Genomic DNA, 22728 nt, shown 5'->3' with positions numbered 1-22728 from the left:
AAAAAAAAAAAAAAAATGTCAGGCCAAGCAAGGCTTCTCTTGCAACCGAGGGTACCTCAGGGTTCTTCTCTGTGTTCGAATCTGGTATTTCTGGTGTTTGTGCATTAGTGTAATAATTTGAGGAAATGGCATGCTTTAATTCTTGAAGAGTACTTTGCACCTTTTCTTCTGTGGAAGCCCACAGTTGAGTGACATGTTTTCAATTCCAAGAGCCCTCACATTTTAATTTAAATTAGCTAAAGTGATCTGGCACTTTATTTTTTGGTATAAAAGCTTTGAAGAATAATCATTGTACTCTGTTGTTAGAATTAGTGTACAGGGAGAAACAATGGGTAAGGCAGTTTCCATAGAATCCATAGAATTTCATAGAATCCTGATTGTAACAATAACCCACTGATAAGCCCATTAAGGGATATTGTAACTAACATGGAGTTTATCTACAGACATATTTAAATATATTCCTTGTTGTTGACTGTCCACTTGGGACTAGGAAGATTTTAGAATTATAAGGAAAGATAGAACAGACTTCTTGGAAGCAAATAAAATAGCCCATTAGGTCAAAATGGTCTTACAGGGAGTCCCAGTGGGGGTTGCATTAAGCATGGCCATATAGCAAATACAGATTGAAGCAATTAGCCACTTCCAACTTTATGCAAGCAGTAGCAATGGGAAGAATGCCAAGAGGGATGATTAAGGATTAAACAACACCATGGGAACCTGATCAGGAGCTCCCAGAGTTTATGCCAGCGCATGATATTTCTACATCATCACCTCCTTGATTGTGAAAGGTAGAGGAGTGGGGGTTTGGGAGGTGGGGGTGTGCTTTTCTGACACCCCACCCCTTACTCCACATACACACAGCTCAAGGGAAAGTTGAGGAAGAGAAGGATTCTGTCTCTACCGGCTTCTAACAGGGAACGTAGCCAAGAGAGGCAGGAAGAAGCATGCTCATTTCCAACCTTTCTGGCAAGCTCAAACAGGAGTCAACGCCACTGCCAATTCTATTTTTTAATACAGCTTTAGAAAGGGTCGTGTCTCCACATGCAGAGGGAAGCTCACAGAGGACTGTGTTAATTTAGGCAGCACAACAACTTTTTTAATTAAAAAAAAAAAAAAAAACCTAAACTTTTCCTGACTCTCCAGATCTTTGCTTTACATGTGGTAGATCCAAATCAGGGCAAGAAATTAGAGAAACACTTTGTTTGGTAGCAAGGGCTGTGCAACCACTCCACCTCAGTTACCCACTAGCCCTGGGCTGGACATGCAGAAGCAGAGTTGAAGTTTGGGTTGAAGGATCCTGCTAGGGGTGATAGCTTGAGTCGGATAATTATCAAGAGAAAGAAAGATCAAGTGAGATGCGAGAATGAGGAGGAGAACTAGGCAGAGCAAAACAATGCCAACTGTACTGTTCAATAACACGGGAATTCTGGACAAGGGGCACAGAGGTTCATCCTGTGCTTCCTGAGGGCAGAGACTGTGGTTGTTTGGTTATAGTCCCCATAATCCATGCTGGGTATTATGGCATCACAGCCATTTTTTTTATTAAAAATATAATCACACCACTATATCAGTTTTCCATTTCCTCCCATCAACCCCTCCTATATACTCCCTCAGTGTCTCTCAAATTCATGTGTGTGTGTATATATATATATATATATATATATATATATATATATATATATAAATAAAATTTTATAAATTAAATTCATATGCCTAAATACATAGGTACTACCTGATGCATTCATTTTTTGTTACTTGTATGCATATAGTTTCAAGGTTGACCACTTGGTATTGGATAACTAATTAAGTAGCTCGTCTCTGAGGAGGACTATTTCTCCTGCTGTCTGCATTGCTGAGTTGCCTGTAGTTCTTTGACTAGGGATGGAGCCCCATGAGATTTTCACCTTCCACATTAGGATCACTACTGGGTGTAGTACTTGTTCAGGTCTTGTTTGGGCAGCCATACTGTTGGAGCATCCTTGCTGTTTCTAGGTGACAGGATCTCATAGTGACTTTCCTGGTCCTCTGCCCCAGACAGTCTTTCTGCTCCTACTTCTGTGACGTTTCCTGAACCTACAATCATTTTTTTTTTTTTAAGACCTATACTGTTTAAACTTTCCTTAGGTCACCAGCTCAGGAAATCTGAGGCCCAAGGGTGTTGAAAGCTTGGTGGCACTGTTGGTGCTAGGATGCATTGTCAACAGATGTAGGCTGTTCCCTTGATAAAGGGAACAAAGGGAGAGTGACAGACTTCACCTTTCAGTGGCATCTTATTTCTCTGTCTACTTAGCTCTCAACCACCTATTCATGTACATAGCTATACTCACCTGACACCCTTCTGGCAGGAGGGAAGATACTCTAAGGAGACAATTTGTGCCCCTCCCTTTGGCTACCAGACAATTGAAACAACCATCCTCAGGAATCTGGTGCTGGGAGAAGGAAAAGGCTGAAGAAGCCCTGTGCCCACCATAGGAGAAACTTGTCTCCTTGAAAGAGGTTTCATATCATCCTGACAGCTTGTCAGGCCACCTTACAGGTGAGACTGGAGTCTGGACAATGATAGGCTGGACCACACCTTGACCAGGACTGCTTTGTTGTGGTCTTGCCCTCATTTAAACCAAAGCCTTGGGCCAATACTCTAACAATGAACTTGGGAGGTTCCCCGGACCTGTTTCTCTCTCTTTCCGGTGTGTCCACATTGACTCCATCGTCTTCCTTCCTCGGCTTTCCCCTGGCATTTAGCTCTTTAATTGTTTGCTTCCTAGGGCCCTGGCTTTGACACTAACAACTCCAAAGCCCTCACTGAACCCTTACTATGTGTTAAGTTTGACTTTTAAATCTCATTTGATAATTACTCCAACCTGTAAAATAGATACTATTACTCCTTTTCATGGATGAAGAAACAGATCAGAAGCCCACACTGTTGGTAAGTGACAGACCTGGGTTGGATCTTTGATTCCTCAGACCTCAGAAATGCCTAGTCTGCTTTCTAGGGAAGACCTTTTAGAATAAGCCTGACTACTCTCCACTAGTCTGTGAATATTTGCTAGTTTGATGATTTCCTAAAATATTAGAAAAAAATAACACTTACATAATAAAAAAATTTGTACTCAAATGAAACATTCATTTGTTTAGGGCTGCATATAGCGAACTTTTTCTATTCTTTTTTTTTTTTTTTTTAAATTGGAAATCATCTAGGTCAGAGATTCAAACAATCAAAACAGATAAGTATAGCAAACTTAGTTCTTTCTGTCATGACCCCGGGGGCAATACTACTGCTGAGTTCCAGATCTGTGCAGAACTATGATTTCCGTACTTTCCTTTTCCTCTAGCTATAGACTTGGGAGTGGCATCTCAACACACATGCTCTTTCTCACTTGTTTAACTACTGCATAGACACCACTGTGTGGATGCCCTTGACCTTATTACAGAGTCCTGAATGGATGCGCACTTTTGTTGCTTTTGGTCTTGTGCCATCCCAAGCTGTGCTTCAGTTAGCATCTTTATTTCCATGCGTTTACAGACTAGTTTCAGTTGAGCTCAGCTCTATAGAATGAAAATTGGTTTCATGTGCTCATTATGGCGGTGATGGTGGGGGTCCATTTTGAAGGACCCACAGGTCCTGATCATGCTCAGTTGACTACTGAGCACATGGTGCACGAGTGTGATGAACAAGGGGATGTGGAAGACTGTGGTTCCAGCCCCAGCTCTGCGACTCTTGGCCTGTGTGACCTTGGGTGACTTGTTTCAAGTTTCAAAACCAGAACTCACTACCAGTTTAATGCAACAATAAGAACGCTTTATTGAACTAGGTATATGCTAAGTAGTGATGGCTTAGGTTTGAGAGTCAAGTGGTGTTGAGACCAAGGAGCTATCCTAGAAGATGATAATCATCCCATCAGTAATTGACAGGGCCATGGTTTTCCTCCAGGGAATGTGTTTATCCAGCTTATTCTCTATCCATGTCTTCACCAGGGGATGCATGGATTAGATGAGAAGACATTTGGAAAGACAATAGGATGGGCAGGGTAGGAAAGGCAGAGATAAGGCATAGGGCAGCCAGGAGAGGAAGCAGGGTAGGAGCCTGGTGTGTGGCCTTCACAGGGTGTGGCTGCAGCAGTGATGTGATTCCATCTAATGAGATTCCCTTACGAGTTTATTTCTGTGCAAGGAAGGCTGAGAACAGAGCGTCATATGATTCTGGAGATTTGTTTATTTAGTCCAGATTAACAGAACCTGAGGGAGACACACATATTTATTTATTTATTTATTTATTTGGCAAGGAATCAAACGATACTGAGACAGGAAGCTGGAATGAGAATCACCCTTCCAAGTGAGAAGGCCAAGACAAAGGGGTGGAGCCAATTAGGGAACATGACCTTGGCTATGAACAGACCGGAGCTGCCAGAAAAATTCTTTCCCAGAAAGTTAGGTTTGATGTTTGAGCTGGGCTAGATCAGCTTCCTTGTGGGTGAGTGGATTTCTGCTGGTTCTATGTGCTTGCCCTCTATGTATTATCTCATTTAATTCACCCACTGTGGCACAGAGTAGGTGAGATTATTGTCCTTATCTAACCAGTGAGAAAACAGAGGCAGCAAGAGGTGATGTGGCTTCCCTGGGGCGGGGGGATCTGTGTTCTCACCTACTACATCTAATAGTAATAGTAATAGTAATAGTAATAATAATAATAATAATAATAATAATAATAATAATAATATCTTCTATGGAGAATGTGGTCAAGACAATAGAGATTTGGTCCTGTATCCTGGCTATGATACCATCCCAGCAGATGGGAAAGCTTGGAGAATATCTTTCTATCTTCAAGTCTATGTATTACTGTACAATGGAAGTAGTAGCCAGCTATTGAATGGGGGTTAGATGAGATCATTTCTATCCAACCTTGAGCACAGAGGCTGGACCACGCCAATGCCTGAGAAGTACATTAAAACCCCAAAACATGTACACACACATTTTAAACTGGTGTCAAGCATGTAGTGTTTAAGATTGGGTCCTTTATGTTGAGATTATAAATATTTATAGAGCAATGAATATAAAAGCATCTTCCCAGACAGTAAATAAATATAGCCATGTGTCGAGAGTTCCATCAAAGCCAATACCACTTCTGTAGAATCTATTTCTTTACTAGTGACCTGCTGGACTCGACCTGACTTCGCATTTGTTTCTCAGTCAATGGAACAGTCCATGGAAGAAGGATCCATCTGCAGTATATACACTATTAGCTAAGTAAAGAAAACCGAAAAGGAATTACCCTAGCACAGAGACTATATCCTTAAAGGGTCCTAATAGATGGAAGATCCTGCATTCCAATAGCTGGACTCAATAGTCAAAAAGATCGTATACTTAATTATTTAAAATTATTCTAGGGGTCTAGGGGGATTGTTCAGTGGATTGCATGCTTGCTGAGCAAGCACAAGACCTGGAGTTTGAATCCTCAGCACCCACATAAATTCTGGGTGAATATCACAGCCTGTCTATAATTTTTGTACTTGGAATAAGCAGCCTATCAAGATTAGCTTACTTGGCAAGCTATGGGTTCAAGTGAGAAACTGATTAAATATATGAAGTTTAGAGGGGTAATGAAAACACAGGACATTACCTCTGGCTTCCACATACACTTGTATACTTGTCTACACACACCTGCCAACATAACTGTAAACACACATATACACATGCAATAAAGGAGTTTTCCTATATATAGTTATGCCTGGAGGGCTTCTGCTATTTATGATTGTTGTAGTCTAGGTTATCTTGGAAGTTTGCATCCCAGGCTGGCTTCAAATTCATAACAACCTTCCTGCCCTAAGACTCCTGAGTGCTAGAATTAAAAGTACAATCCACCATGGCTTCATTGGGGTTTTTATTGTATAACATGTTGACACCTGGGAAGTAGTTTCTTGGTGTAGTTCAAATGGTATGCTGTACTGGTTTTAATGAGAATCCCCTCCCCCAGTAGGCTCACATATTTGGAAGCTTGACCCCGATGAGTGGCACTGTTTGAGGGGAGATGTGGAAAGGGGATAACATTTGAAATGTAAGTAAAGAAAATATCCAATAAAAAAAAGAGAAATACCCGGCATTAGTGTACAACACTTATGAACAGTCATTTGAACATTCATGTAAGTTAAAACATGGAACAAGTGTTATTTCTACATACTGGCAATGGTCTCCTCAAAGCTGGGATCAGCACCTAGTGTTTTCTGTTTGCTCTTTTGCTTTATCTGTTTACCCTTTATTTGTTTATTTTTAAGTCAATTTGACAGAAGCCAGATCTTAGAAGAGCGAATAATTGAAAAAATGTTCCCGTTAAGTTGGCCTATAGGCAAGACGAGGGAGCGTTCTCTTGATGAACGACTGATGTGGGAGGCCTCACCCCACTGTGGGTGGTGCCCCCACCCCCAGCATGTGGTCCTAGATTATATAAGAAAGCAATCTGACCAAGTTAGGAAGAACAAACCAATAAGCAGTGTTCCTCCATGGCCTCCGCTTCAGGTCTTGACTCCAGGTTCTGCCCTGACTTCCTTCACTGTGGGCTATATCTGTATTGTGAGACATATCTTTTCTTCCCCAGTTCATGATGTTTGTCACAGCAATAGAAACCACACTAAGATACATCCCTCCCTCTAAAACATCACCCCTATTTTCTCATACTCACTTTGCACATTCTTGTTCCTGATGAATTTGCCTTCCCTAAATCTGTCTGACTGCACAGGCAAATTGTATTCAGTGGTGAGTAAAGTCTACATTCTGTGTTAGCCACTTCTTCTCCAACTCCAGTTTGATTTGATTTTTCCTTCCTTGTTTGTATTTTCATCTTTTTTAATAGCTATTTTCCTTCGGTTTTCCATATCTATAAAATATCATGTGGGTTTATTTCTGAGAGGAGGGCTATGACTTCTGTGTTGTTCCCTGTGTGTGGCGTGTCATCAACAGACCTTTGAAGAAGAGATGTCATTGGTTACTAACTGACCATGATATAAATTTTAGTTTTTAGGAGATGACTTGTGGACCACAAAGCAAGCAGCTTGCAGTTTACGTAATTGTTCATGTTTCCTGTAAGTTAGTAATTGATATTTGATTGTGTTGGTAGAGGGCTGGTGTTCTTTAACCAAATAATGACAATCAAAGCCCACACATGCCAGAATCATGTAGAGCAGTGACTGGCCCATCTGAGAAGAATTAGAGTGCTGTGGGAGTGCATAGCAGATTCAGACTTACTTGGTAGGGTCAGAGGTTTCTTGGAAAAGGTGACCCAAGCTGAGATGGGTTGGGTTTAATCTTGAGAAGATAGAATACAGTGAAGATCTTTTCAGACAGAGAGAAAAATCTGTAAAGATCCCAATACAAAAAAGCTCATGAGGCTGGGCTTTGTAGCTCTGGCTGTTTCATTCCATCATCTCGGTCTTGTCTAGCCACATAGGCTGTTGCTCTTGGTTACCAGGCTTGCTGTTTGCTTTGGTTGGGAACCTCAAATGCTCTCTTTTGGTATGCTCACTTAAAGTAATCACTGGGAACAGTCAACTGCCTCCCCTAGACCAAGAAACCCATCCATGGGATCTGGAAAATGGCAACAAGAAAATGAAACCAAATCAAGTAAAATTAGTTTAGATATTGGTTTGTATTATAGGAGACATAGATAAGGCTAATGATTCTGATACAAATAGTCTAGTTGCAGAATGGCAGTAAAGCAGAAATAAAATCTGTTTTACAGACTTGATTCAAATGTGTGTGTGTGTGTGTGTGTGTGTGTGTATACATGTGTGCTTATTTGTGTAGGTTTACATGAGTGTGGGTACAACTGTGCTTATGGAGGTCAGAGGATAGCTTGGTTATTGCCTACCATTATTTTGAGTCAGCATCTCTCACTGTCCTGGAATTTGCTAAGTAGGGTAGGCTAGCTGGCCAGTGAACCACCAGTCTCCACCTCCCCAGTGCTTGGATTATGTGTAGGCCGCCACACTAGGCTCTGTTTTTTAATGTGATTTCTGGGGCTTAAACTCATGTCCTCATGCTCTTGGTAAGCACCTATCTGACTGAACTATTTCCCCATGCCCTGATCTGAATCTTTAAATGATAAATCGATATTTACAATCAAGTTACATATATAGTCCTTTATTTGCATAAGACCAGAATGGTTACAATCCAGTTAAATATATAGTCTTTTATTTACTTAAGATCAGAATGGTTACTATAAAGCACCCCACCTAAATTAAGAGTGAAGATAATCTCAGTGACATTTCATATTTTTACAGAGCCACTCTGACTGATTTCCATTTCACTGATGTGAAAATTGAGGTCAAATCATCACAGGACGCAGGCTCAAACCCACTAGCCCTTTATCCCCTACATCACTAGGAGGGTTAGTCTCTCTCTCTTTCTCTCTCTCTCTCTCTCTCTCTCTCTCTCTCTCTCTCTCTCTGTCTCTCTCTCTCTTTCTCTCTCTGTCTTTAAATCTTCAGTTTCTTTTATGAAATTTAACATGTAACAAAGGTCAACCCTATGACCAAATGGCTCTAATTAACCTAGTGTTCTAAATTGATCTTTCTTTTTTTTTTTAAATTTTATAATTTTTTATTACTTAAAATGATTTTAAAATTAAATATATTTTGATCATATTCTTACCCATTCAACTTTAAGGTTTTTTTCAAAAACCAAAACAAACAACAGCAAAAAAAATCCAACAAGCAAAACAGTACAACAATAAAGTGCCCCAAACCTAGAAAACAAAATATATCACCCTGAAACAACAAGAAATAAAGGGGAGGACCCAACACCATCAAGAACCAACTGTGGAGTTATTTATTTATTGGAGCAATTATTTATTGGTTAACTACTCCTGGACATGAGACCTGCCCTGGGGTGATTGATATAACCAGCATCATTCCATTGGAGAATACAGATTTTCCTTAGGACACTTTGTCTTAACCAATAGCATTAAGCATAATTCTAAAATCCAAGCCATAGGTGCTAGCTGAAGACAGAGAAGGACAAACCCATCCTTTCAAAAACTGTAGGGTTCTCAAGAATGGCAGTTGAAAGAGAAGTTTGAAGAAACTGAGTAGAATTTCAGGCATGAACAATCAAATCAAGATTCCATTAGGAAAACAAAACAATAAGATTATCTCAATTATTGAGTTAACGATGAGATCTCACCATCTACATCCCAGCTATGAGTAAGACATTTATTTGAATTAGATAAGAAGATATAATGTCATTTGGAGGAGGCCCAGTAAATTTAATAACAGAGATAAATGAAACTGACAATGATCTCACACTTTATAAATCTAAACAATGGACCAAGGTTAGACACAGGGGCCCCAGCGTGTGCTGAATGAGCCAGAATGCAGCTTTTCACACAAATGCGAGAGAGGACAGAATTTATATCTTCTTTCTCTTTTAACACCAAGACGAAGAATGAACTAATCCAATTCCATTTAAACCAAAGTTCAGGAACAAGAAACAACCTTGAACCTTCCCTGTGCACATAGCAGCTACGGTGGTAATATAATCACTAACTGAGTTGTGTAACTCACCTATGACAAATGGTAAAATACTTCCAGTGTGGCAATCTGCCTGAGTAATTCCTTCATAGGACTAGGATAGGGGAAGCTTTCTTCACTGGCCCACATTCAATCTGTCCCCATGGCTGACTCCTGAAAATACTTCTGCATTAGGGCAGAACATGGGGGCAAAACTTGATTCCACAGAAACATCTCAGGGGCCTCTGCTGTTTCCCTCCACTCCTGGTCAACCCTGATTTGTCCTTTCTAGTTTGCAGCAGCACACCCCCACATCCTGCTCAGGCACCTCAAGGTATTCTCACAGAGTGAAAGATACTGCACATTGGTCTGCTTTCTATCTCCTGTGTAGCCCTACTGTGTGCTCTCCCCTTCCTCTACTCAGGCACCAATGTTTATTTGCATGCATGGGCATGTTGAATGGAATGGTGTCAGTCTGCCGTCAGTTCCTGCTGAAGCTTCATGTTCTCTTAAAAGACTCCAAAATTAACAGAAACTGTGGTATTACTGTGCCTAATTTATGATTTAAACTTTACCTTAAGAATGTGTGCTTAGAAAAACAAATGGTAAATCTAGAGTTCAATAGATCTGTAGCTTTAGGCATGCAGTGAAGGTCCTAGAACATATTCTGTGGGGATAAGGGAAGATTATTATGGTCTGAATTTTGTCACTACTATTTTCATATACATCTAAAATCTATTTTTGCAATACTAGAGAAGTTTCATATATTTCTATAGTTTGTGTAAGCATCTACACAGAGTTTTATATAAAAGGCATGCTCAGAAATCATCTTCTTTGTTTCAACCTCTGTATGTTTCATCCAAGCTGTTAGCATGAGGCTATCTTGACTGATAGGTAGTATTTCATTGTATGGAAACGGATCATTAATTTGCTTTCTTGTTTGTGAGTCATTTTCTAGAATTTGCATTATGAAATGCCACAAATGTTCTTGTACCTGCAAAGGATTTTAAAACTTTAGATTATACTATGCAGTAAGCTGACATTGTTTATCTGTCAAAATGACCTATCTTGAGATTCTGAAATCTATACGAAGGATTGATAACAACCCAACTCATGCACACATAAATAATATTACATATTCATGGAAAGCAGTGTAGAATCAGGACAAGAACAGAGATTCATTAGGCTTCAAAATGTCCAAACAAAAGATGCTTTTTTTGTGGTGAATATATACTTATAATAAAAATTCTAATTGAAGAGGAAATAAGGAGAACATGGATGCAGATATGAAGCAGGTAGCTTCCGAGATTTACTAGGGTACTTAGCAGTCAAAGCCTCAGTTCTCATTCTGTGAAACTGGAGTAATAATGTCTCTCCATTTGCCTATCTCAGAAGGTCACCCAGGTGGTTGAATGGGGTGATGTCCCTGAGATGGAGATAGGATGCACTATGCAACATCCACAACTGGCATGTATTACTCAAGCATAATAGTGGTTTACCTAAATACATCAACACAAACATAAGCTAATTTAGGGTCACTTCTGTTAAAATTTTTACCTATAACACTTGTCTACATTTGAGGGGGATATTTGACAAATGAAACCTCACTCCTAAACCTCAACTAGAAGAGAGTCTGGATCTGGAAAGAAACACTTTTGGATCTGTGCTGATAAAAACAACAACAACAACAAAATCTAGTAAGCATGCTGGAATGCTTTACTAGATTTAAATGCTTTAAAAAGGTATTTTCCAAACAAAAGGTTCTGTTTAATGTATGTTTAATTAGGGATGTGGCAATGGTTAAATGGGCAGGCGAGATGGTTAATAATTTGACTCAAATCTTGGCTCTGCTTTCTCTCTCTTTACTGAGGATTATCAGGCACCCTCAGGGTGCTGTTGGGACAATTCAATGTGCAAATGTCTACAAACTGGCTTCCTTGGCCCTTGAAAACCAGGCTGAGATTTCCCAACAGGTGAGTCAAGCTTGCTGGATGTTTGTTCCTCTCACCTGATGGCAGTTACCTCAGCTGAACTCATCTTCACTTTCTAGACATGTCAGTGCACCGTTCTGTGGGGACCTGCTGCTACCAATTGAAATGCCAAGAATCCAGAGAACCATGATCACTGAACAAAGAATGGTGCCACGTCTACACACTTCCAAATGTGCAAGTGTTTTGTGCCTGTGAGTATTGAGCTTTTCTCAGAAACCAAAAAAGAACAGCCTGATTAATTTGTCTGATTAACGATCAGGAAACTACAGATACAGTTTTAAAGTAATGAATAAAGCCCAACTTTAATCACACTCCCCAGTCTTAAGCCAAAACCAAGAGTAGATAAGGTTATAAAGCAATGTTAGAACTGAGTTCCAAACTACCATTTCCTGAAGATATACTACCCATATCTGTTCAATCATCAGGATCCTGTTTTATTCATATGCTCATGATGAATCTAAGATTCATTGATCTTATGTGTTATAGACTGACGTCTGGGTTCCTGGGAACAGGCTCGCTTTACAGGCACACGCTTCTCTCTATAAACATCTCGGTATCAACATGCTTCTACCTTTCCATCTATGAGGAGGTAGGAGAGAATCGGGGAGGAGGGATGGCAGAACAATGTCGTTTTTATTCTTATAGTCTTGGGAAGCTTCCTGAAGTTCTCATGCCTGGAAAGATGTATGGGGATGAGTACATGGAATTTTTCTGTCATGAATTTCATTCATTGTTCTGTGTGCTGCAGTTAATCACTTAAGGAGGTTATTAAACCTCAGCGCCATGGCACCACAGCTTATGGCTTAGGAACCAGATTCCTCATTTAAATTCCTGGGCATGCCACTTACTAGTTGTGTGCTCTTGGATAAGTTTCTTAAACTCTTTGTACCTCAATTTCTTCTTTCTTCATCTGTAAACTGAGGATGATAATACCTGTTTCACAGGGTCACTGCTTGGTCTATCTATCTATCCATCCATCCATCCATCCATCCATCCATCCATCCATCCATCCATCCATCTATCTATCTATCTATCTATCTATCTATCTATCTATCTATCTATCTATCTATCTATCTATCTATCTATCTAATCTATCATCTATGCTATCTATCTATCTATCTATCTATCTATCTATCTATCTATCATATATGCCATCTATCTATCTATCTATCTATCTATCTATCTATCTATCTATCTATCTATCTTATATATCATCTATGCCATCTATCTATCTATCTATCTATCTATCTATCTATCTATCTATCTATCTTATATATCATCTATCTATCTATCATATATATCATCTATCTATCTATCTATCTATCTATCTATCATATATCATCTATCTATCTATCTATCATATATATCATCTATCTATCTATCTATCTATCTATCTATCTATCTTTCTATCATCCATCATCTAGCTATTTATCAATCAATCAATCAATCAATCAATCATCTATCTTTATTTGCCACTTACTACCTATTTGTCTTTTAATAGTGGCTGGTCTATTTTAATCATTAGCTACTATTATTAGTCTATGAGACAACTTAAAGTTGGTACTAAAAATAACAGCCCTGAAAATTTTGGTAGCCAGAGATATGTGGATGATTTTATTCTTACTTACGGTTAAGAAAGGACTTAAAAAAACAAAGCAGAGTATTGAGCTGTTAGTCTTTTTTGACTGTGATGTGTAGTTCAGATTTGGTAGGCAGATACTCAGAATTAGTCTGGGGTACAAACACACCAAGTGATGTCTAATGGTAAAGAAAATAAACACTATTATAGATCTGCTAAATAAGCTGTCCTCTGCAAATGGAAAACATTGCAGTCATTTTGGTTTGTCACTGAGTTCAGTCAATGATGTCCACACAGAACAAATGGGACATAATAGAAAAGTCTACACATAATGTACTGTTCTACATTCAAAGAGTGCATTTCTCTTACATGGCCGTTCTCCGAAATTTTCAGAGAGATGATGCATAGAATGAGGAGGTTATTAAGCTAAAAATGAACAACAGTAAAACAGAGAAAGGATTGCCAGGGCCAACAGAATTGAAGAGAAATCATTAAATATTATAGGTAATAGGAATGGAGGGGATTATAAAAAAAATCTCATTAGCTGTCTTGCTTCCTGAGAAGACCTAGTCTATCATAGTTTGGATTCACAGATAAAAATCTGTAAGAGAGAGAGAGAGAGAGAGAGAGAGAGAGAGAGAGAGAGAGAGAGAGAGAGAGAACTTACAAGTTTTTTCAATAGCCCATTGTTCAGCAATGCTCCCAAGATTTTGTGTAACATAAATTCCTCACACTGCAGCCAAATCTGCTAAGTGATGGAGCCATGACTTTAGAGAAGGCCACATAACTAGGATTCTTGGGTTAACTTTACTGCATCATTTTTGTTGTTGTCTTTAGTTTGGACTCAGAAGAAATTTTACCTTGAGCTTTTGACTCAGATTCAACTCTCACCTTTGCCTCTGTGGTGTGTGTGTCTGTGTGTCTGTGTGTCTGTGTGTGTTGTGAAGTGCTATAGAAGGAAATGATTTTAATCTTTGAATGATTCAGAGATCACTAGGAGGACTTATGTCTGTACAGGACTATGGATGCAGAGTTGTACTGTTGCTTGATTGTGTGTACACATTATGCCCTATCTCTGTGAGGTGAGGAATAGAAAACCTTCACCATTAGAACCTTTCTTCTGAAGGTGAAACCAGTAGGAGGAGGTTCTCAAATAATGCAGTTCCAGAGAATTTAAAGCTTGTAATGTCAGTTCTAGTTCATATAAAATTTTTATAGTCTTATCTTGATTTACCACACACTATAAAATCTACCCATTGAAAGCAAGCAATTAAATTGAATGCTCACAGTATGCTCACAGAATTGTTAACCCTCCCCATTTATGTTATAATATTTTCATCATCCTAAAGAAGCTCTGTATCCACTAGAGGCCACTTGCCATTATTACTCTCCCTCTTGCTCCAACTCACATAACTATTAATCTATCTATGGGTTGGCTTGTTCTGGATTGCTCACACAAATGGCGTCATTCAAAATGTGGGCTTCTGACTGGTCTCTTTGACTTAGTGTAATGCTTTCAGCTTCATCAATGTTTTCAGATGTACCAGTACTTATTTATTTTATCTATGAGTAATATCCTTTCATCAGTTGGTGGCTTTTAGATTGCTTCCACTCTTGCCTATCAAAGATGATGCACTGCAAATAAATGCTCATGTGTTTTTGTATGTGTGTGATGTATTTATTTCCTCTAGGGAGATACTGAGAAATGGAATTACTCAATCATATGGTATTTCTGTGTTTACCATTGTGAGGAATTGCCAAACTATTTTTGATATTTGGTGATATTAATTATGTGCCCTCCATGATGTAAGAGAGTTTAAACTATCACATCCATTTATCTCTTTATTATAGCCACTCTAAAGGCATGGTTCTGTTTTTTTTTAATTGGATATTTTCTTTATTTTCATTTCAAATGTTATCCCCTTTCCTGGTCCCAGCCCCCTGAAACCCCCTATCCCATCCTCCCTCCCTTGCTTTTATAAGGGTGTTCCTCCACCCACCCACCCACTCCTGCCTCCCTGCCCTCAAATTCCCCTACACTAGGGATGATTCTGATTTTAATGTGCATATTGCAAGATAATGTTAAATAGCTGTTCATGGGTCTATATTTCTATACCTTCTTTGAAGAAATGTTTATTTAAATTCTTTGCTTAGTTTTTGAAATTGAACTGTTTTTGAAATATTGTGTTGTATTGAGTTATAAGAATTATAAGAGTTTTTTTTTTAAAAAAAAAAAAACTTGATGATAAAAACCTTGTAAATAAAATAAACATCAGACACCACATTAACCATACCCAAAGTCTATCCATCTTTTTTTTTTTTTTTTTTTGGTTTTCGAGACAGGGTTTCTCTGTGTAGCCCTGGCTGTCCTGGAACTCACTCTGTAGACCAGGCTGGCCTCGAACTCAGAAATCTGCCTGCCTCTGCCTCCCAAGTGCTGGGATTAAAGGTGTGCATCACCACCGCCCGGCCCAAGTCTATCCATCTCAATGAATGTCTTTGCTGTTAAAAGAGCCATTCTAAAGTGGAGTTTCACATTGGATTTTATACTTTCACTATCAGTTTTTAAATATAACGTTTTCATATAAAATTTTGTATACAAGTTCCTCTCAGATATAAAGGATAAGCATATTTCCCTCATTGTGAGGTAGTTTTCATTTTGTAGATTGTGGTTTTTGAGGCTTGCTTAACAATTAAACATTTTTATTGGTGCATATCCATTATGCACAGTGAAGGGTTTCATAAAGACAGTTTTTGTACAATATACAATGTACTTCGGCCATGACAACCTCACCCTCCCTGTCTCCTCAACTTTTACCTCCTAGTTTTTCCTATTCATTCCTTAAGTCTTACATCCATTTTCATGGCCTATGTACACATACAAGTTTATACATTTATGTAAAATCTAGTCCCCACAAATGAGAGAAACCATTTTACATTTATCTTTCTGAATCTTACTTAGTTCACGTAGGAGGATGTTCTCCGGGTTCATCCATTTGCCTTCAAACAACAGAGGTTTGTCCTTAATGACTGAATGAGATTCCACTGTGGTTGCAAAAACTGCATTACCTCCAACCATCCATTTGATGACAGACACCTAAGCTGATTCCATGATGTGGTTACGGTGAGCAATGCTGCAGTCATATCTTAATATCATCAATGTATGCATCTCTCTGTGTTATGTTGACTTAGAATCCTGTGTGTCTATGGGCAGGAGTGCGATGGCTAACACAAAGTAACTATGTCTAGATTTTCCTGCAGACCCTCACATATTGCTTGAGAGAGAAGCCTCCAGGATCAACAAACAGAGCTGCTAAGAATCCCAGCTATACTTAACCAATCAAATCTCGGATTACCCCTCTGTGAGCAGAAGTAATAATGTGCTTGCCTGGCATGGTTCTGTGAGAATTAAATACTAGCCCTGAGGGATACAGCCTACAGTCTTATCACAGGTCAGTCAGCTGGCTAAAGTCTTTGGAGAGAGTAAGTGCACCAAGCCCTGTGGATGTGACCTGACCTGTGTGGTGGCCTGTGTGGCCAGCGTGCCCTGCCAATGTAGAATGCTCAAGTGGATGCAATGCCTACTTGGTAACATCCTGGCATCTCAGCCACTCCTCATCTGAGCTTTCTGGGTGGAGGTCAGACCACCCTGATAAGTGAGGGATGATGTCCTTCTGAGGGGATTGTCTGTAACGCCACTAAAAACAACCAGCCAAATCACATTATTCTATTTTCACACCAAGCAACTGGTCCATCTGATTGAAAGATGAGATTTTTCTCCCTGTGTGTTCCAAGTGCATTCAGCTTAGTGTTTAGCTAGCATTGAAGAGGGGTATGCCAGAGTACAGCTGCCTGGTTTCCAAGTCTAACTCCTCTGCTTTACTTCTTGAACAAGTTACGTAACTGCAGTGAGCCTCAGCTTCTTCTGAAATAGAAGCAAGGGCTGTGCCTGCGCTGGAGGGCTGTTGAGGGGCTTCTGTGGCCCAGAGGACATTCCACAAAGCTTAGTTCCTAGCACACCCACTAGCATGAACAAGTCATTTCCAGCTGTTAGCCTTGGAGAGGCTCCGGGTTCTGGTTATGAGAGGGTGAAATCCCAAAGCATTAGTTTCATTCAACTCTTGATAATCTTCCAAGGATAATGAGAAACAAAGGGCATATAAAACACCCATTTAGTGACATTTTATTGTAAACTATGGTTAATAGGATTGCCAAATTTTCCATCGCTCCCAAGAAGCTATAAATGAGAAAACAAAACAAACTCTCTCTCCCACTTCTTCCCTCCCTCCCTCTCCCTGTCCCTTTCCTCCCCTCTTCCTCTCTCTCCTCCCCCTCAGTGTGTGTGTGTGTGTGTGTGTGTGTGTGTATGTGTGTGTTTGTGTGTGGGTACACACACACTTGCATGTATGTGTGTGCGTGTGTACATGTGTTTAATTTGGAGATGATTAAAATTTGGTCATTTTAATCTGAGTTTACAGAACGTGAATCAAATTAATGTCCAGATCATTTTTATTATTCCAAGAGAAGATGAATGGTCAGTTCCTCATTCATAGTATTTTGGATCCTTAGAAGATTTCTTATTGCAGGTCTCTTCATACATGATTAGTGTATGTAAATGGTATAAAACAATGGGCTTCATTATGGTATTTTTCTACATACATGTAGCATACATTGAATTCCTTCCAGAAGGAGTTTAGTGTTTAGTCATCCTTTCTCATCCCTCTCAATTTGTCCCTTACCCCATCCCTTCTTTCTTCCCTTCTCTCTCCCTCCTTCCTTCCCTCCTCTTTCCCTCCCTCTCTTCCTCTTTCCTTTCTTTTTTTTTTTCTTTACATTGGTGGTCTTGTATCTCTGTATCAAATGGAAGTATTTTCTTTGTAGGGTTGAATGGGTAAGTGAAATAAAATATCTTGATTCATTAGTACTCAGCCTGGCATGTGGCAGCTCTCACTACATGTTAGTTATGGCTGCTACTACTCAGAAAAATTCTTTATCTTAGCCTCATTCTCTTGGTTTTTTGGTTTTTGGTTTTCAGATTTAGGCTTGAAAGCAATTTGCCTGTACCTTTCCCACAGTTCTTTCTCTGAAAACTGAGCTAGCAGCTGTTAGGGATGGGCCAGCATGAAGGTTGCTAATAAATGATTTGTGTTTGAGACTTGTTAGAAACCCGGGCTCCTAAACCAGCTTTAGACTAGTTTCTTAGTTGATAATTGATTCCCAGCTGATGTGTGATCAGGTAATTGGTGAGTATCTGCTTAAATCCCTGGCTGCCTTGGGGACTGGGGCAATGGTCTTTGCTGTGCAAAAAACCAGGTATAGACAGATGTAGCATTACACCATTTCTATAGGGGCCAGTCAGTTATTAAAAGGTCAACGTGATTATCTACATCCTTGCAGTCTTGAGAGGCACATAGATCTCTAAGGTTCAATGTGTTACATTGATGATTATCAGCTGTCTGGCCTTCTGTAAAAGTGTTATAGTGGTCCACCTCTCAGTCCTCATGGAAGATGGGGAAATCTAGGTGTTCTTGTGCACATCTGTAGTCCCAGACCTTGGGAGGCAAAAGTGGGAGCAGGAGTGGGATCTGACTTAGAGCCCAGCCTGAGCCACACAGCGAGAGCCTTTTGTTTAGCCAAGTAACCCTGGCATAAGACATGAACCCAAATGAACATTTCTACCTTTTAATTTGTTTATCTGAAGTGTTTTGTTATACTAGCAGTAAGCTATTTATTATTTATTATATATTACAATATATAGTATATAATTATTTACCTTAAAATATTAACATGTGAAAAATATTTTTAAAACATTTTTATTTCATCAATGTTATAATCATGCAGTAGTAATTTAAATTAATTTTTTTTGTCTGAAATGTCTTAATTTTTGCATTAAATTATCTTTTTGAGGTGCTGGAAATCCAAGCTGGAACCTTGTACATTCTAGACAAATGCTCTACTACTAAAATAAATCAATACTCCATGAAAAGTCTTTCAAAATAATGGTAAAACACACACACACACACACACACACACACACACACACACACACACAATGGCATTCTATTGTAAACAGCTTCAAGCACAAGTTCAATGATATTAAGCGTGTTCTGTGTGTTGTTCTGTGATGGACACTGCAGTCCATTTCCAGAATGTTATTCTCTGAATCTGAAGCTCTGAATACATTAGACACAGTTCCCCATCCTTTGCTCCTCCCACATCTTAGCAACCATCATCCCATGTCTAGCTGTTTTAATTCATTCATCTTCCCAATTACCTTCTGTAAGTAGAATTATGCAGTTTATCTCCTCTCTGGCTTTTAAAAATCAAACGCAATATTCCAGGGTCCATTCATAATATAGCATGTGTCAGAATTTTCTTTCCTTCTTAGGTTGAATAATATATTATACTCTGTGTATATATACCACATCTGAAACTTTTAATACTAAATTTTTTATTTATGCACTTATTCAACATGGACGTGGATTCTTCTGTGTAGACAACGCTCTAAGGAACACAGATGAGAGTATCTTTTTGAGGTTACCAGACTCTGGGATCATAGATGTGTATTATTAATTCTCATGGCTTCTTATTGGAGGCAGAGACTTTTCTCACCTTGATGATAAATGTAAGATACAAACCATAACAGAATCAGTCACCTAATTATTCAAGCCTATGATTATATTATATATGTAGTATATATAATTTACCTGTAATAATAATTATACTAACATTATATTATATATTACATATATAATTATATTATATATAATATATTACATATATAATTATATTATATATTACATATATAATATGTTATAACTATATATGTTATAATTATATAATTATATATGTTATAATAACATTATTATATATATTACACATACAATATAATGTTATAATTATTGTTACAGGTAAATGTAATAATATTTATAAGTACATTTATATCATATGTGTATAATATATTTATATTAATATGTATTTAGTATATACATAATAAATATAGTTATATATAATAATGTTATTATAATTATTATTACTAGTAAATTTATTCCCAATGTTTCTTTCATTACCAAATAGGTGATCATGCTAGAAGTTGTAGAGTTGACACAGTATTCTAGTTGGCTATTTGTATGTAGAAAATTTTCATATGTGTAGTGACTTTTCTTGTTTCCTTTCTTTCCTTTTTTTTTTTTTTTTTGAGATCAAAAGTGATTTTACCTTTATTTCCTTCACTTTAAGCCAATCCTTAAATTTCACGGTGATTTCTGGGGTGGGGCTGAAGGAAGGCGTCATTCAGAATGATGGAGGCCTTGGCCGGGTTGGCCTTCCTGGGGACGGTGGAGGAGCACGGACTGGGCAGGTAGGTGATGTTCTGAGAGCAGGAAAGCTGGTACGCAATGTCCTCTCTAGCTTCCAGCTTCCGCAGCTCAGTGAGGCTAACAGCGAGTTGGTGATCAGCTCAGCTGCCTTGGAGTCACCCTCAGAAGAGATGATGGCTGCCTTCTTCTGCTGCTCAGCCTTTTCCACCACAAATCTGGCTCTCCCCACTTCCTGCTGAGCCACCTGTTTGGCTTCTACTGCTTCAGTGAACTCCTTCCCAAAGGTCAGATGTGTCAAGGACAAGTCATCCAGGATGAGCGAGTGTTGTCGTTGCTCATAGTCCTTGCCAACGCTGGTGTAGATATGAGGAAACTGGCTGGCTAGTGCCGGAAGAGGATGCACAGTGTGATGTTGACGTTCTGCAAGTCTTTGCTACCAGTGATGACCGGTACATTCCGAGCGGCAGTCAAAGATAATTGGTTTCTGTACCCAAGAGATGAGAAAGTGAGTCCCTTCCCCTACCACAACATCCTGTATGCCACGGAATCGGTCAAAGATGACAGCTCTGTCCAGCATCCACATTATATAAAGCAGAGTTCACCACGCCTCCTGCAACTGCTAACACCAGGCTGAACTTTCCGATGGACTCAGACACTTTGGCAGCCATGACTCCTTCTGTTGCTTCCACTCACACCTGCTTTCACTCTCTCTTGTTTCTTAAGTGGCTTAAAATTTAGAAACAGAAAGCTGAAAATAAGTGTACCACAAGATTGAGCTATACCACTCTTGGGTGTATACCCAAAGGACTCTCTGTCTAATTGAAGAGACACTTAGTCACATTCATTGCTTCTCTACTCATAACAGCCAGAAACTGGGCACAGTCAAGATGCCCGTCAACTGATGACTGGATAATGAAAATGGAGCATTATTCAGCTGTTAAGATAAATGAAATTATAAACTTTGTGGGTGAATGAATGGAGCTAGAAACAGTCATCCTGAGTGGTCAAATAACTCAGATCCAGAAAGGCAAACATTGCATATTTTCTCTCATGTGTGTGTGTGTGTGCTCACTTGTATGTGTGTATGCATGCATGTGTATGTGTACATGGGTATGTGTGTGTGTGTGTGTGTGTGTGTGTGTGTGCCTGCATGCACAATGGCTGGTTTTATGTCAAATTGGCACTTGATAGAGTCATTTTGGAAGAGTGAACCACAACTGAGAAAGTGTCCCCTCCAAAATGTTCAGTGGGATATTTTCCTGACTGATGATTGATGTGGGGGTTGGTCCCAGATCAGATGCCACTCATGATGGGCTGGTGGTTCTGGGTTCTATAAAAAAGCAGCTGATCTAGGAATAGCAGAATATCATTAAGAGTCATTTTACCACTACATCCTCCCTCCCTTTAAAGACTAGTGTTATTTGATTTTACCCTAGGTCCCTGGGATACCTAGTCTTTGTATTTTTGGTCAACCAAGTAATTTTGGATGTGCGTTCCATCTTGTGGAGTGGACCTTAAGTCAAATCAGTTACTGTTTGGTTACTTGCACAGGTTTGTGTCACCATTGCCTTAGTGTATCTTATAGGCAGGACCACCATAGATCAATGGGTTTGTGGCTGACTGGTTGTTTGCATTTCTGTTTTGGTAACAATGCAGAGTACCTTTCTGTATAAAAGACACTGGAACATAGGGGTAATGGCTCTATGTGGCACCAGCTCAACTTCTCCATGTTTAATGAGTTGTATGGGTGTTCTCTTCAGGAATGGGCCTTGCTGTCAGTTTGTGGAAAGCAACCAATAGTCTTGGCAACAGCCAAAGGTGGTGAGAGATTTTAAGGAAATAGCATTTTCCATATGTAGCGTGCATATATAAACTCATGAAGTCCTGGCAGCAAGCTCAAGCCAGACAAAATCCCAGAACAGAGTAGGGGAAGTGGGCACAGAGTATCACCCCTAGCCAGGTGGCGAGTTTCAAATGATACCTTCTCGGAGAGGGAAAATCAGTTCTTCAGAGGACAAGCACTGGGTATACTAACACTCACCAGGAGGCTCCATGTTCAGGAGTAGTTGGCCAACACAAATCAGACTCCATGATTTTAGTGTTTATATTCTTTCTCTGTTGATCTGTCTGTCTGTCTGTCTGTCTAGAGAAAGAATATGAAGTTGTATGGGTAAGACATTGAGAAGGATCTGGGAGGAGTTGGGGGTTGGGAAAGAATATGATAAATGTATATTATATAAACCCCTCAAATAATAAAAGTAACAACAGAACAAGAGACTTCTCTTGATATTTGGATAAGTATTCTGACATTAGACATACCCAAAACTTTGCCTAAGTCCAAG

General features: G+C 39.2%; 1 pseudogene; it reads right to left on the bottom strand.

Annotated features, from left to right (window-relative positions):
* Positions 1–20313: 20313 nt before the first annotated feature.
* On the bottom strand, positions 20314–21202 carry LOC117719626 (prohibitin 1 pseudogene; annotated as a pseudogene).
* Positions 21203–22728: the final 1526 nt, after the last annotated feature.

This window comes from Arvicanthis niloticus, chromosome 14, assembly GCF_011762505.2.
Source record: "Arvicanthis niloticus isolate mArvNil1 chromosome 14, mArvNil1.pat.X, whole genome shotgun sequence".
NCBI lineage: Eukaryota > Metazoa > Chordata > Mammalia > Rodentia > Muridae > Arvicanthis > Arvicanthis niloticus.
Note: the sequence above shows the minus strand (reverse complement) of the source record. Positions and strands in the feature narration are given on the sequence as shown.